General features: G+C 41.5%; 1 pseudogene; it reads left to right on the top strand.

Annotated features, from left to right (window-relative positions):
- Positions 1-1660: 1660 nt before the first annotated feature.
- Positions 1661-5292, top strand: LOC147456416 (uncharacterized; annotated as a pseudogene).
- The last annotated feature ends 8955 nt before the right edge of the window (positions 5293-14247 follow it).

The raw sequence follows: 14247 nt of genomic DNA, 5'->3' as shown, positions 1-14247 counted from the left end.
AGGCCTTAATGGAGAGAATCCACCTCGGCATCCCACTCCATTGTTTATGTCCGCCCTTCCATCATCTTGTAGAGTTCACCAAGAGTTTCAAGGGATCATTTAGGTTTTCAAATTTCGACCTACATTGTTGTGCTTATGGGCATTGGCGCCTTCAGTGGAGCCAATGAAGTGAACTTGATGAACTTGTCAAAGGACAATGAGATTCCCACTCGATGCAGTTACGATGAGGAGCTCAGGCATCGGACCAAATAATAGCAATGCTTGGGTGGGAATCAAACCTTGCCTAAATGATTAAGGAAAAAGGTGATTTAGCTCTTAAAAAGGGGGTCGCAATAATTGGAGGATGGCTACACGTGAAGAGAGGCGGCGCCAGAGAAGAGGAACAGGCAGCATATTGGCCGGCATGGAAAGTGGAAGGGGGAAGGTAAAGAAAGAACATACAGAGCATGAGAGAGGGAAGTAGCAGGTGGGTGCTAAAATCCGAAGGGCAGCAACCAAGAGCTACAAGTGGCCATGCTCAAGCAAGAGGGGGAGTCGCCATGGCGTGAAGAGGAGGTGCACCAGAGTGGGCTGCAGGGCGAGCAGGTAGAGAAGGGGCTCTCAAAGCCTGCACGAGAAGGTCAAAGAAGTAAACAGGGGGGAGCAGCTGAGACAGAAGGGGCACCAAGCTGGTGCTTGGGAAGCCGAAAGCTGACGGCCAGAGGCCGGGTGGATTCGACTGCAAAGGGAGAGACAGAGCATGCCCTCCTGCAGCTGATAAAACAAGGGGGGGGTTTAGCTAAGAAGAGAGCGAAGGAGTCTTGATGTGCTAACTAGGGGGGTGAAGTCTCAAGACCGCACCCAACTCTAAATTAGCTCAAGCTGGTGCAAACTAGAGGAAAGGCCTAGAGGTGGCTTGGAGAAATTATAAGAGGGTAGGAGAAGGAATTGTCCCGAGGCTTGTGGAGGGTATAAGGCTGTGGATCAAGAGCCATTGAAGGGGCATTTGCAAGGCTAAGACAGGAGGGGTCTCTATGCTCAGGGGGCCGTTTTCCAAGACACACTACAAAAGTTAGCCCGAAAGAGAGGGCGGCTTGTTACACAAAGGAGAGGGAGCCGCTCAGGTGAGTAGAGGGAAGGAGGGGTGCTGCATGCAGAGGGAGGCCTCCTGTAGCAGAGAAGGGGTATTGGCTTGAGGTTTTGCATTGCCGAGCATACAAGAAGGCACAGGAGCAATGCAACAGGAGGAGGTTTTTGTCCAAAAGTAACCATCAGTGTACACTCTCTAAATGTATTTAATCTCATTGCATCATCATGGAATTTCTATATTTCTGGTGTTTAACTGAATATTCTACATCTCTTTCTTGCTCTCGTATCCGTTTGTTTACCATCATATATGTGTGTGAGTATGCTATGTGCAAAGGGTACCGGAGCTTGTGGATATCAGGTGTGTGCAAGTTTACAAGCTTGAATGTGTATATACTCGTGGGGACACACACTCTCATGTTCTCTCTAGACTCAAGTGCCCTCACTTTGCTTGAGAGGCAATACCTTACTCTACCATTTTTCTTGTCATCGATTTGGTCCCGCCACTGAGGATCATGTCGTTCAGTACCTTCAGTAATAAGAGCAGGTGTTTCGACTTTGAGCATCCGACATAGGCATCACAAACTTCTGGAAACATGGCAGCAATGGATGTATGCTTCTGTGGAAGGAGGGATGAGGATGTACAGGCATGGGTTATTCAAGAAGATATGTTGCTTTTAGAGCTTGATATATTTGATGATATAGAGAGGGCTGATTTCATGTACAAGAGGTTGTACGAGGACGCTTGGCATTTTTATGAATGCCTTCATGAGCATGTGCAATATAGTTTGAAACTCATGAAGTGTGCTATTCAGAGTCACTAGCAAGAGGTCATGCATATTTTTGTGGCATTGCAAGTGAATGCATACAGTCTTGGATAACACAAGTTGAGCATGAGATGATGCAATTTGCAATTGACAGTGACGTAGCAAAAGCTGCATATGCTTCACAAGGCTTGTCTCCTGATGCTTTTATGTTTTCGCATATGCTTCCGGACGAGTGGCATTACAGCTGGTCAACCTTGAAGGTCTCATTGCTAATGTGCTATTGGAGGTTGCCAAAGCCTCAAGATTCAATAGAGGACTCCCTTGTCACCACTTTTGAGTCACTACAAGGTGAGTTTTGGCTATGTTGTGGAGCTTCTTTGAGGGAGACACTTGGGAGTCGGGCTTGTATGACTTGCCCCTTATGGAGAGGTCAGTGGTTGACATGGTGGAAGATTCATCTATTAGAGAGCCTATGCATTACAATGATGAGGTTTTTGAAGATGGATATTGTAGCGATTTTGAGTCTGATACATCTAGTTTTTTGTGTGAGGATGATTTATGTGATAGTGCCTCGCTCGATGATGCATCTGTTGATGAAGAGTCTTCCTCCTGCAATAACTCAATGGTGTTTGACTTGGCTCCATCCATGAGGGACATCAGGTCATTGAAAGAAAGATGGCTGGTGGGATTTGAAAATGCTGAGAGAGAAAAGCAGACTTTGAAATTCCCTAGGGGGAGTGAAGATGTAAGCATAGGAGAGGGAGAGCAAAGACTTGTCTCTTGTGAGGAGTGTGTACAACCAGTAGAAGAGAAGAGTGAGGATGCTTCAATTGAAAAGGTTATGAGTTTTTGTGATGATGAGAGTATGTGTGAAGAAGTGGTGCAGGTGGAGAGTTTGTGTAATGGTGTAAGTGATGATATTGGTTTTTTTTTACAGCATCTTATCAGAAGCAATTGTTGAGGTATCCCATTCGTTTTCCTTTGGTACTGGTATGTTGGAAGATGTTACCTGTGAGTTTTTTGATCGGTTGCTTGATGAGAAAATGCCTCTTGAGATGGTCATAGATGCTCCAAAGAATGGTGATACTTGTGCAGATGTTGTGAATGTGTTTAAGGGATTTGTATGCCTCTTAAGGCCACAACTTCTTCTCATGATATTATTACAGGTGTTTCCCAGGCCTTGGAATACGGTGTGGTTTATATTGGCCCAATTAAAAGTTTTAGTGCAAAAGATTTAAACAAGGAGGGAAGTCTTATGATTCATATGCATGAGGATGATAGAGTTTATGATATGTTTTTTGGTGTGATGTTAATGCATGGAAAGCTTTTGAAATTTTCTTGGGATCCAGGTGGAGGTTTGGTTACTTATTTAATGCATGGAAGGCCAATTGTTTTTGTGTGGGATCCAGGTGGAGTGAGCATCTACTAGTGTAGCTGTTGAGCATAAATGCTCCAGCAGGCTAGGGGGTTTGGCAAACTATGATAGGAGTTTTTTGGTTTGAAGTTTTCCGGCTCATGTATATATGGTGTGCTCGCTTTTTCCACTTTTAAGTGTGTTATGGTTGTTTCTATAGTGATGGGCAATGCCAGTTTTTGGATGTGTGCTCTTGGCTATGGTCTGCAGCTCACCATTTGACTAAGTTTGCAAAACAATTGATGCACAGAGCGAGCGTCATTGTATATATCGACAAATCTGAGGAGTATCCATGATTCAACATTATGTGCAATCTTTGTATAAGGTCTCAATGGAGAGAATCCACCTCCACTGGACTATCTCTCTAGATGGGCAGAGGCTATAACAGTAAAACAAATCAATGCAAAGGATGTGGCAAAATTTGTGTATGATGAAATATTTTGCAAGTTTGGGGTGCCAGGAGAGCTACTTTTGGAAAATGGACCAAGATTTAGAGCTAAACTACTGGACTTCTTATGCGCGAAGACAAAGATTAGGCACCAGCATACCACTCCTTATTACCCACAATGTAATGGCTTAAATGAAAGATTCAATGGTGAGTCGGTACAAATTCTTTCAAACATGACAGAGCACCAAGGAAAGAATTGGGATTTGGAATTGCCTAGTGCATTATGGGCTTACCGTACTTCAATGAAGACAGGTACAAGGTTTACTCCATTTCATTTGGTATATGGAAAGGAAGCACTATTGCCTGTGGAAGTAGAGTTGCGTGCGGTCAAGATGTTAGAAAAGTTGCTTGGACAGGCCAGTGATGCATTCAAAGAGAGGCTCTTACAATTACAAGAGGTTCAACTGGATAGGATGAGCGCATTGGAACATTATGGGCAGATGCAAGATAAGGCTTTAGCAAAGATAAATGAAAAGGTCAAAAGTAAGGGTCTCAAGTAACATGACTTGGTTTTGCGGTACAATAGTAAGCTGGACAAGATATTCCAAAAGAAGTTTCAAATTAAGTGGAAAGGCCCTTTCAAGGTAGTGGAGTGTTTTCCGAATGGTACATATCAGTTGGCTAACCTGGATGGGATTCTACATAGGTCAACGGTAAATGGATTGCATCTTAAATTGTATCATGCTAGATTGATGATGGTGGAGCAAGATGAGCTATCTGCAGAACAAGTAATGTATGTGAGGGATGAGGAGACCTATGACGCGACGAGTCTCATATCTCTTTTTACTGCTGTTGATAATGAATGATCTAGCAGCATAGGGGATGGGCAAATTATGTTAGGTGGTTTTTTGGAAGAAGTGATTGCGCATATGTACATGCACATGCATGGTGCATCGAATAAAGGATTGTCCATGTTCCAAAGCCTGGTGGTTACATGGGGGTCCACATGTGTACAGTGTGTACATAGTACATCAATTTTCATTATCACCAGTACCATTGTGTTTTTTCTATAATAAGGAGGAGTTGGTAGCACATAAAAATTCTCAAGGAATCTATCCGCAGGCCGACAACATGAGATAAGGAGGTGCGTCAGATGGCATCTAGTGGAGTCAGGAGGTCGAATGGGGTCAATACTAGCACGTGGGTAAGCGAGGAAACAACGAGGGTGTTTCCTTGTGATGATTATGCAGAAAGGTCATCATGAGGACTATATTTGGGGGCCACTTCATGTGGTTGCAGGATGCATTATTGGAAAAAGTTGAGTGCCAGGTGTGCGGATGGATGTAGAAGGGTGACAAAAATGCATTGTGTGGCCAATTTTTGGCCTGTTCGGGGTCCATTTGAGGTCATCAAAAGGCCAAAGGTGCCCAAGGGATAAAGTGAAGTGTGGACACTGAAAACCCTGGGACAAAATAAATAAAAATGTGGAGAGAAGAGGAGGAACAGCCGCAACTGAGTTTTTGCTGTTTTTGGAGCCTGTTTTGGCCGTAAACTGCTCATCCAAGGTCAAATTCCTCACTTTTACCTACTGTTTTGGCTATGTAAGTTTCTCATGTGATGAGCGAAGCCTCTGTTCAAATTTGTGATTGTATCTGGAATATTTCATCCATATTGTGTGAGCTATTTGTCCCATTGGTGTTGGCCCAAGCTCAATTGTATCTAAACATCAAAAATTCTCCTCTTCTAAGCTGAGTTTTTTGGGTGTGTGTGTGTCTCTCTCTCTGTGTTGAGTGGGCAAATGGATAGTCTCTCTCCTCTCACTCCATTGGTGTGTTCCATGTCTCGGCCAGGTGGGCTGTGTAAGTTGAGTGGAACCCCATAGTGTCTGTGTGTGTATTACCCCAAGAGTGTGTGTCAGGTGATTATACATGCGTTGTGTGTGTTTCCATCCCGCTCACAGCGCTAAGGCTAGGATGTATGTGTGTGTAGTGTGCCACACACACGCCAGTGCGAGGTGTGTATGTGTTGTGTCACACACATACGCCAACGCGAGGTGTGTGTGTGTGTGTGTGCGTGTGTGTGTGTGTGTGTGTGTGTTTTGTGTCACAAACACACACACACATGGGTGTGTGTGTGTGTGGACGTGCACCCAGCATACACACACACACATCCACCATACACACACCACGCGTCCATCACACACACACACACACACACCCACCTCCAACACACACACACACACATCTTGAATATTTAAAAATAAATTAAAAATTATTCATTTTTTTAATTTGAAAACTTTATAAAGAGCTTTAGAAGCTCTTTTTCATATCACTCTTAACTCTTAGCTCTTCATATTTCTCCTCATCTCTACTTTCTTATCTTACACTAATTTCTCTGTCAAGCTTTCCTTTAATCCCACTTTTTTTCCCTCAAGCTCTTAACTTCAATTTATTGTAAGCCATACCTTTATCTATTTTCTCTATTTTTTTACGTAAACCATGAGAACAAGAAATCAATCCAAAAACAACGGTGTTGTGGATGAAGTTTATGTTAGTATGTCGCAAGAAGTCCCTCCGCAATGCACTCAAGAGAGCAAACAATCTTAAGCCTTAAGCTCTCTAGATCGGATTGTGTCCATTGTAACTGGTGTGGGTGGAACAACGCAATCAAGTGGAGAATTTAGCCATCGTGTGGAAACTGCTACCACAACAGAAGACATAGTAAATGAAGCATTTGGAAATGTGGTTGACTAGCATAGCATCATCAAGATTTGTGTTTTCAACCCTTCATTCCGCTCACATCGAGAGAGCAATTTAGTGGCCACCTACAATCCCACATCAAGAAGGATCCAAAGGTGCATCAAATGAGCCCAAGAGGTGCCTCGTTTTGAGGAGTTACCACGAAGACATTCCCCATTCGAGTTGGTAGAGTCTCTACTTGAGGTATTGCATGTGTGTACATTCCATTTACACAATCAAAAGCAAATACCATATCGGCAACAGTGTGGGGTCCTTGAGAGGTTTGGTTGGAACCCCATTAGGTGTCATTCTCCTCTTCTCTCTTTTTCTTTCCCTCTACGCATCTCTACAGCTCTCTCTCATTCCCTCTCTTCAAGGAAAGCCTTGCACATTGGATTGTACAAGCAGTTTTAAGATGTTGTTACACTACGGTGGGCATTTGACATGAGGTGCACATATTTTTTCCTTGAAGGAATCCAACGAGCTATTCGTTGCACCTATCGGATTCCCGGGTGGATAGATGTTGGATAGTTTCGCAAAAAAGTTTACCAAAGTCAAGTTTATTTAATGAATCAATTTTAGAAGTTTTTCTCCTACTTTTTCCCTACCTGAGCCTTCAAGAGTTTATAACCATCTGATTTGGCCTATAAATGGAGTAGAGCTTGTAGCAGTTGAGACAGAATTGAGGAGTGCCAGTACAAGACAAGCCCCAGTGTTTTGGCTCCCAGGTCAGCCCTACCATTTTTGCACCAAACCAGCCCCAACATTTTTGGTTTAAATCAATCAACGTTTGTGGTTTCTAGCCCTAGCACTTGCTATTTCTATAGATCAACCCTAATTTCAGCCCTTTTCTTGGTGGAACCAGATTGGATTTGCACTCGCTAGTCATCCCATTGCAACCCGGTACTTCAGCAGTCCAGCAAGCCTCTCCTCATCCATTCTCTTGCTGGCATCAAGTACTCCATTGCTATCCATCATCAGCATGATCAAGATCTGTGTTTTCAACCCTTCATTCCTCTCACATAGAGAGAGCAATTTAGTGGCACCCATAGCCCCCAATCGAGAAGGATAGGAAGGTGCATCAAATCCACCCCGGAGGTGCCTCGTCTCGAGGAGTTACCGCGACAACATTCCCCATTCGAGATAGTAGAGTCTGCACTTTAGATATTGCATGTGTGTACATTCTATTTATGCAATCAAAAGCAAACACCATATTGGCAATGGCATGTGGGGCCCTTGAGAGAGTTGCTTGGGACCCCATTGGGTGTCTCTTCTTCTCTCTCTTTTTCTCTCCCTCTACACATCTATACTACTCTCTCTCATTCCCTCTTTTCAGGGAAAGGTAAAAAGAATCATCGTTCAAGCTAAAAGCAATCACTAGCACAAGGAAAGAAGTAAATATTTGCTGAAGTATAAAACCTAGATCTTCACCATTTCAATTCCGCTTCACCTGAGAGGAAGGGAGAAATGCCCTATATCTAGTACATGGTGTGAGAACCATCAGAAAATCAATGCATACCATGTCTACTATGTGTCTTGCTCTGCCTTCGCTCTCGATGCTAGCCATACTCTATATGTGATGTGTTTTGATCTATCTTACTCACTTTGTGGATGAAATTGGTGGTTTGTTGAAGGAGGTCCAATGTATGGAAGACTGTAACCCTCATTTGACCAAGGTCAAATGTGAGCCTCCTCTCCTTGCAAAACTCCTCCAATGGAGTTATATGGCATTGTAGTCCCTCTTGATAGTTTGCAATAAGCCCAATTTCATTCCTATACAAGAGAATAGAAACTAAGGTCCTTGTAATAGAAGATCCACCTCCACTATCTCTCTCAATGGAATCCTCTATTTCATCTATGTATAACCCAGTTAGTGTAGGGGAGAGGGGACAACCTACTTTATCCCCGCAGTGGTGCTCAACTGCTTAGACATACCACCAAACACGGCACTCTAGCAATGACATGCTCATGTAGTGTCATGTCTTCTAAATCATCTTTTGATGAGATCCCAACGTCTATGGTCTCTATAGTAGTTTGGTGCGAGATACCATGTCGAATGTCTCAAGGTGCGCACACACACAACCACCCCAAACAAGCCCTTTATAAAAAAGGGAGCACTCCACCGTGATTAAGTTGCTCAAGTTAAGCACTTTTTAAAAACAAGAAGGTATCCTTATCTTACAAGTAGAATCTTTGCTCTCTCTTATATAGAACTCAAGAACGGGACTCGCCTACTTGAATCACACAAGTCTCATGAATGTTTAGTTGTTTTATATGTGATTTATTTTGTTTTCTTGTCGAGAATAAAAGGCTTTGACATGCAAGATTTTTCTTTGTTGATTTTTGTTATGTAGTCACTCCCTCTTACTTGTGATATTTCTTGCTTTGACAAAGGCTTTGAAGGCGTTTGTACTAATTTGAAATTTTGTGTTAATTAGTTTATATTGTGATTAATGTTCAGGTTTTAGATTGGAGGTTCTCTCTTATTTTTGCACACGAGTTTTTCCTTTTTTGTTGTTCGGAGATAGGTGTGACTATTCATGTGGACAAGTCTATCTTGAGAAAGTAAACTAGCTTTGGCCAGGCGATCTTTCTTACTGTCTATTTTTCTTACTGTCTATTTGGGAGCGAGTACTTTTGTAACACATTTGTAATTTGTCCCTTACTATTGATGTGTACATCCTACCAGGAAAGAAAGCTCGTTTCTTAGCCATTTAGAGATTGGTGTATTGTATTTTTTTTAATCTCACAAACTATATTTGTTTGGATCTTCTTGACTCATGGTTTTTTGTTCTCGTTGTCTTAGATTTGCTTTATGTACTGAGAAGCCAATTGGTGTATACTTTAACTATTGTCGTTGGAAATAAGAAGACAAGGATATTAAGTTGGTTTTCAAGTTTCAACTTTAACATGTATATTAAAGATTTTTGATTAAATGCATCTTATACTACATATTGGCACTTGCCTTAAAACAAAGATCAAACTTTATAACTTGATTGTATGAACATTCTTAGCTTTTGCTCATGAGACGGTATTAATAGGTGGATTGGTTATACGTTTACGTGAACTTATGGAAGGTTAGTTAGTTTGGAACTTCAAATCAAGTAGATTGTAGTTTTTTTCAATGGACTTTCTTTAAATACCAATATATATGGACTTTCTTTAAATACCAATATATATGTTGAGTGAAAATTCTTCAAATCAAGTAAAGTGTAGTTTTCTTCAATGGACTTTCTTTAAATACCATATATACTGAGGAAATGTCTTTCGGATGAGAGAATTTCTTCAAAACATATGAAGTTTAATCCTAAATTTCTTCAAAACATACGAAATTTAATCCTAGATTTTACTTGTTAGTAAGCTTCTTTGGATTCAGAAGGTCTTGACGCTTTGAATTGATGATGGATTTAAAATGAAAGGTTTTAAAAAGCTAAAAAATAACTAATCATATATTATGCTACAAGTGTGTTCACTGAGTCTAACTCACTTTTCATTAATTAATTAGTCCTGGAGATTCGTTCTGCCAGCCTTCCCAAATTAAGAGCAGAACTTTCTCCCCAGTTCCCGCGTCCCAGCCTGTCTAGCGTAGTGGCTCAATGCTGCTCTCGCCCATCGCAGGCTCTCTCTCTCTCTCTCTCTCTCTCTCTCTCTCACTCATGAAGCAGGGCACACATTGCCGATGGTCTCCCACACTCACGTCTGCATCTCAATTGTCTTCCACTCCCGACAGCGAGTCAGTCCAAAGCGAAGCATGCCAAAAAAAAACCAGTCTGACGACCGTCCTCCTCATTTCTCAGGGCAAAAAAAAAGCAGTGTGGCGACCATGGTCCTCATTTCTCAGCGCTGCGCATATGGCCCAAGTTTGCTCATGCTCATCTCGACACTCGTTTATGCTCATCGCCACAGTCCTTCAAGCTCCTCCCATCAACCTGAGTGCTCCAGCAGGCGCCTCCGCGGTCGCAAATAGAGAGAAGAGAGAGAGAGAGAGAGAGAGAGAGAGAGAGACCCAAAAAATTGCCACCCTTACACGCGGCATGCTTTTGCATTTGCCTTAAAAATATCCGTGTCCTAGGTTTCTTTTTCGCTTTCCCAAGCTCAGAGGTATCTCCCTATATTCCTGTCAAAACAAATGCAAAAACGATTGGGGCCACATACTAGCAACATGATTTGATAACTTTTGTTTTCTTATATTTTGATTTACATTTTCTATACATTAAGTAAATCATGTTTGTGGGACTTGATATAATTTTTTTCTAAAAATATTTGATCATTTGTACTTATGATTTTTATGTGAAGGTAGTGTAGTATCTCTTGCAACATTGTAAGAAATTTTCTATATAAATGAATATAAATTAAATATATACACATGTGTGTACTCTTGTAGACGATACACATAAATATGCATCAAAATATTTTTTCCCATAGAGTTAATGTGTACACGTCAAAAAATATTAACATTTTGGCAGACTTTACGAGAATATGCGTATTAGAATCGTGAGACTTTTAGGTATATATATATTATATATATATATATATATATATATATATATATATATATATATATATATATATAATATATATATTATATATATATGTATGTATGTATGTATGTATGCTACATGGTATATACATTCAATTAACAAGAAATTAAATATATTCAAAATTGGGAGTGGACAATTATATACATTCAATTAATAAGATATTAAATACATTCAATTTTGGAGTGGATAATTAAACTAGGAATATGTTACCATATACATGTGGTAGTGATGTGTGTGAACACACTAGGACCGCCGGGGCATTTTTTCCCTCTTTAGGAGGTTTTTTCCCCCGAGCATTGTATATACGCCCATCACTCTAGGGCTATCTATCTTTCCATTGCACACTAAGTTATACACTCTCTATTGTGTGCCTTGAGCTTTCTTCGTCTTCTCCAAGTTGTGTGTGTTTCTCTGCAACCCTAATTCCAACAATTGGTATTAGAGCCGGTTGCGTCCTCCCGAGCTTAGTCGCCAGCTACTCCAGTACTCGCCTACTCCCTTTCTCCGATTTCCGCTCAGATTTTTGATTTGGGCTCATTTCGGCCTCCGTTTCCACTACAGGCGGTACTACACGAGCTATTTCATCATTTTGTGCAAAATTTTTGCCAGTGCCGTTCTCTACAAGTGCCTTATAGTCTTCTACGGTTTGTGCTATATAGCACATGTTGTTCCCACTCCGTTTCTCCTATTTTCGGGCAGTTTTCACATCAGGTGCAGCATTTACCATGGCTGACAACAACAACACAGATGTGTTCAAGATGTTTGATGATGAGGAAAGGTTGGATGGGGACAACTACCCTATGTGGGCTTATATGATGCAACATGTTCTTGTGTCAAAGGGCGTCTGGAACATTGTGCAGGGCATTGATGTACGTCCTGGTTCTAAGGATGTAGGCGATGTTGAGGAAGTTGCAGGTCTTGTTGCAAGGATTGTTGTTGTTAGACTTGTTTTGCCTATGGCCGAACAAGCTCGTTGGGATGTAAAGGATGCGCAGGCTCATGCATTGATTGCGTTGTCTGTGAAGTGCACCATTGTTCCTCACATCCGTTCAGCAAAATCTGCAAAACAGGCTTGGGATATTCTGGCAGGTCTTTATGCAAGCCGCAATGAGGCTAAAATTGCTTTGTTGCGTAGAGAGTTGGAGTCGAAGATTATGCATGAGGAACATGATATGGACACTTTCCTTGCTAGTGTCAAGGATATCAATGAGCAACTTATTTCTGCAGGTGAAGTTATTTCAAACAGTTCCCTTGTGCAGACTATTCTTGATGCCGTACCAGATTCTTACCAAATGTTTGCTAGTACTTGGAGACTTATGACCCAAGGAAATCCTGAAGTTCTCAAGTTTGATGCATTATGCACATTGCTGTTGCAAGAGTCACTTTCCAGAAAAAACACGACTAGGCAGCGTGCAGTTGAATAGTCTTTTATTGCTTCTCAAAGAAAGGGTGGTAACCGCAATGCAGCCACTTCTTATGGTTCTGCAAGCGGCAAAAATATTGTTCCTAATGCTGTTGCTGGCAGCACTTTGTCTGGCAATTCTGGTGATAAGGGCAAAAAGAAGATGCGTTGCCATTATTGTAAAGCTAATGATCACTTGATCAATCAGTGTCCTTGGGCAATTACCTGTACTTCGTGACTTTCATTGATGATTACTCCAGGCATGCATGGGTATTTCCGCTTAAAGCGAAGTCCGAAGTTTTTATGTGCTTCAAACAATTTCTGACTATGGCTGAAAATGTCTCGAAATGTACTATGGGCACCCTTTGTTCCAATCGAGGGGGGCGAGTATATGTCTCATGAATTTAATGAATTTTTGACTAGTCGTGGGATAAAACACTAATGTACAGTTCCTTATACACCTCAGCAAAATGGTGTTGCTGAGAGGAAAAACAGGTCACTGACGAAAATGGCACGATGTATGGTCAAAAGTCAAGCTTTGCCGCATTCTTTTTGGCTTGAGGCCATCATGTGTGCCACTTATGTACTTAACAGGTGTCCTACGAAAGCTTTGCAGTCTATTACTCCATATGAAGCATCGCATGATAGAAAGCCTTCTATTGAGCACATGCATGTTTTTGGCTGTTTGGCATATGCTTTGGAGCCACAAACACAGCGCAGAAAATTGGATGATAAGGTTGTCAAATGTATTTTTGTTGGTTATAGTGCTGAAAGCAAAGGTTACAGGTTGTATCATCCTCAAAAAAAACGTCTTCTGGTTTCACAGGATGTAGTGTTTGTGGAAGATTCTGTTCAGCCCTTGTTGTCATGTACTAGAGACAGTAATGTAAGCTCACAGGACATTTATGACACTTTGTTGCCTCTTTTCAGTGGTGGAAATACGAATGTAATTTCCAATGAGGAAAATGTACAGCCTATGGGGGTTTCTGAAAATGTTATAGATCAGCTTATTACTGATGCAGATGTACATAAAATGAGCAGGTTAGAGGTATGCCAAAATGGCTGGTGCACACTTTGCGTGACACTAAATTGGATGCACCTTTGTCTAGTCGTACTCGTTCAGGCTCTCGCCATGCATCTTATGCATCAGATTGTTATGCTTTGGCTGTGTCTAGCCTACATGATGTTGAGGAGCCTCTGTGTTTTGATGAAGCACAGAATTCAGAAAATTGGATGGCTGCCATGCAATCAGAATATGATGCACTTATAGAAAATGACACATAGACTTTATGTGATTTGCCTCATGGAAAAAAGGCCATTGGTACGAAGTTGGTTTACAAGTTGAAACGCAAGCCGGATGGTGAGATCGATCGCCATAAGGCTTGACTTGTTGCAAAGGATTATGCACAGCAAAAAGGCATAGATTATGAAGAGACTTTTGCTCCCACTTGTCGTATGACTACTGTGTGTTTTCTATGTGCATTGGCAGCTCATGTAACATTTAATGGCCTAAAATCTTTTATGTAGCGGAAATTAGCATGAACATAGTGAGCATTTCATTAGAGTTGATTCCTAATGAGAATTACAAGAGTGCTTGGGTGGAGAGAGCAACAAAAAGCATAACACCTAGTTAGATAGCATCGACAATACTTTCAAAAGAGAGAGCAATTAAGCTATTGACAACAGTTGAGGACCGGATTTGCATGGAGCCGGTCCCCCCTCCAAAAGGCTTTGTATTATGGTTTCTCCCATCAAGAGAGACATTGTACAATACAATTCTTTGTGTTCCTTCAAGACGAGCTAGTGCAATGAAGATGGAAGCTTCATACACCAAGCAAAACACTTAATCAAACACAACTTGAATTATCCCCGTTCTCAGACCCAAGACCTCACACACCTTCGAAGATGGTGAGAGCTAGCAGGGTATGAGAG

The sequence above is a fragment of the Adiantum capillus-veneris genome, chromosome 6 (genome assembly GCF_014529385.1).
Source record: "Adiantum capillus-veneris isolate H3 chromosome 6, ASM1452938v2, whole genome shotgun sequence".
Classification (NCBI taxonomy): Eukaryota; Viridiplantae; Streptophyta; class Polypodiopsida; order Polypodiales; family Pteridaceae; genus Adiantum; species Adiantum capillus-veneris.
The sequence above is the reverse complement of the archived record's forward strand: the minus strand, read 5'-3'. Positions and strand labels throughout refer to the sequence as shown.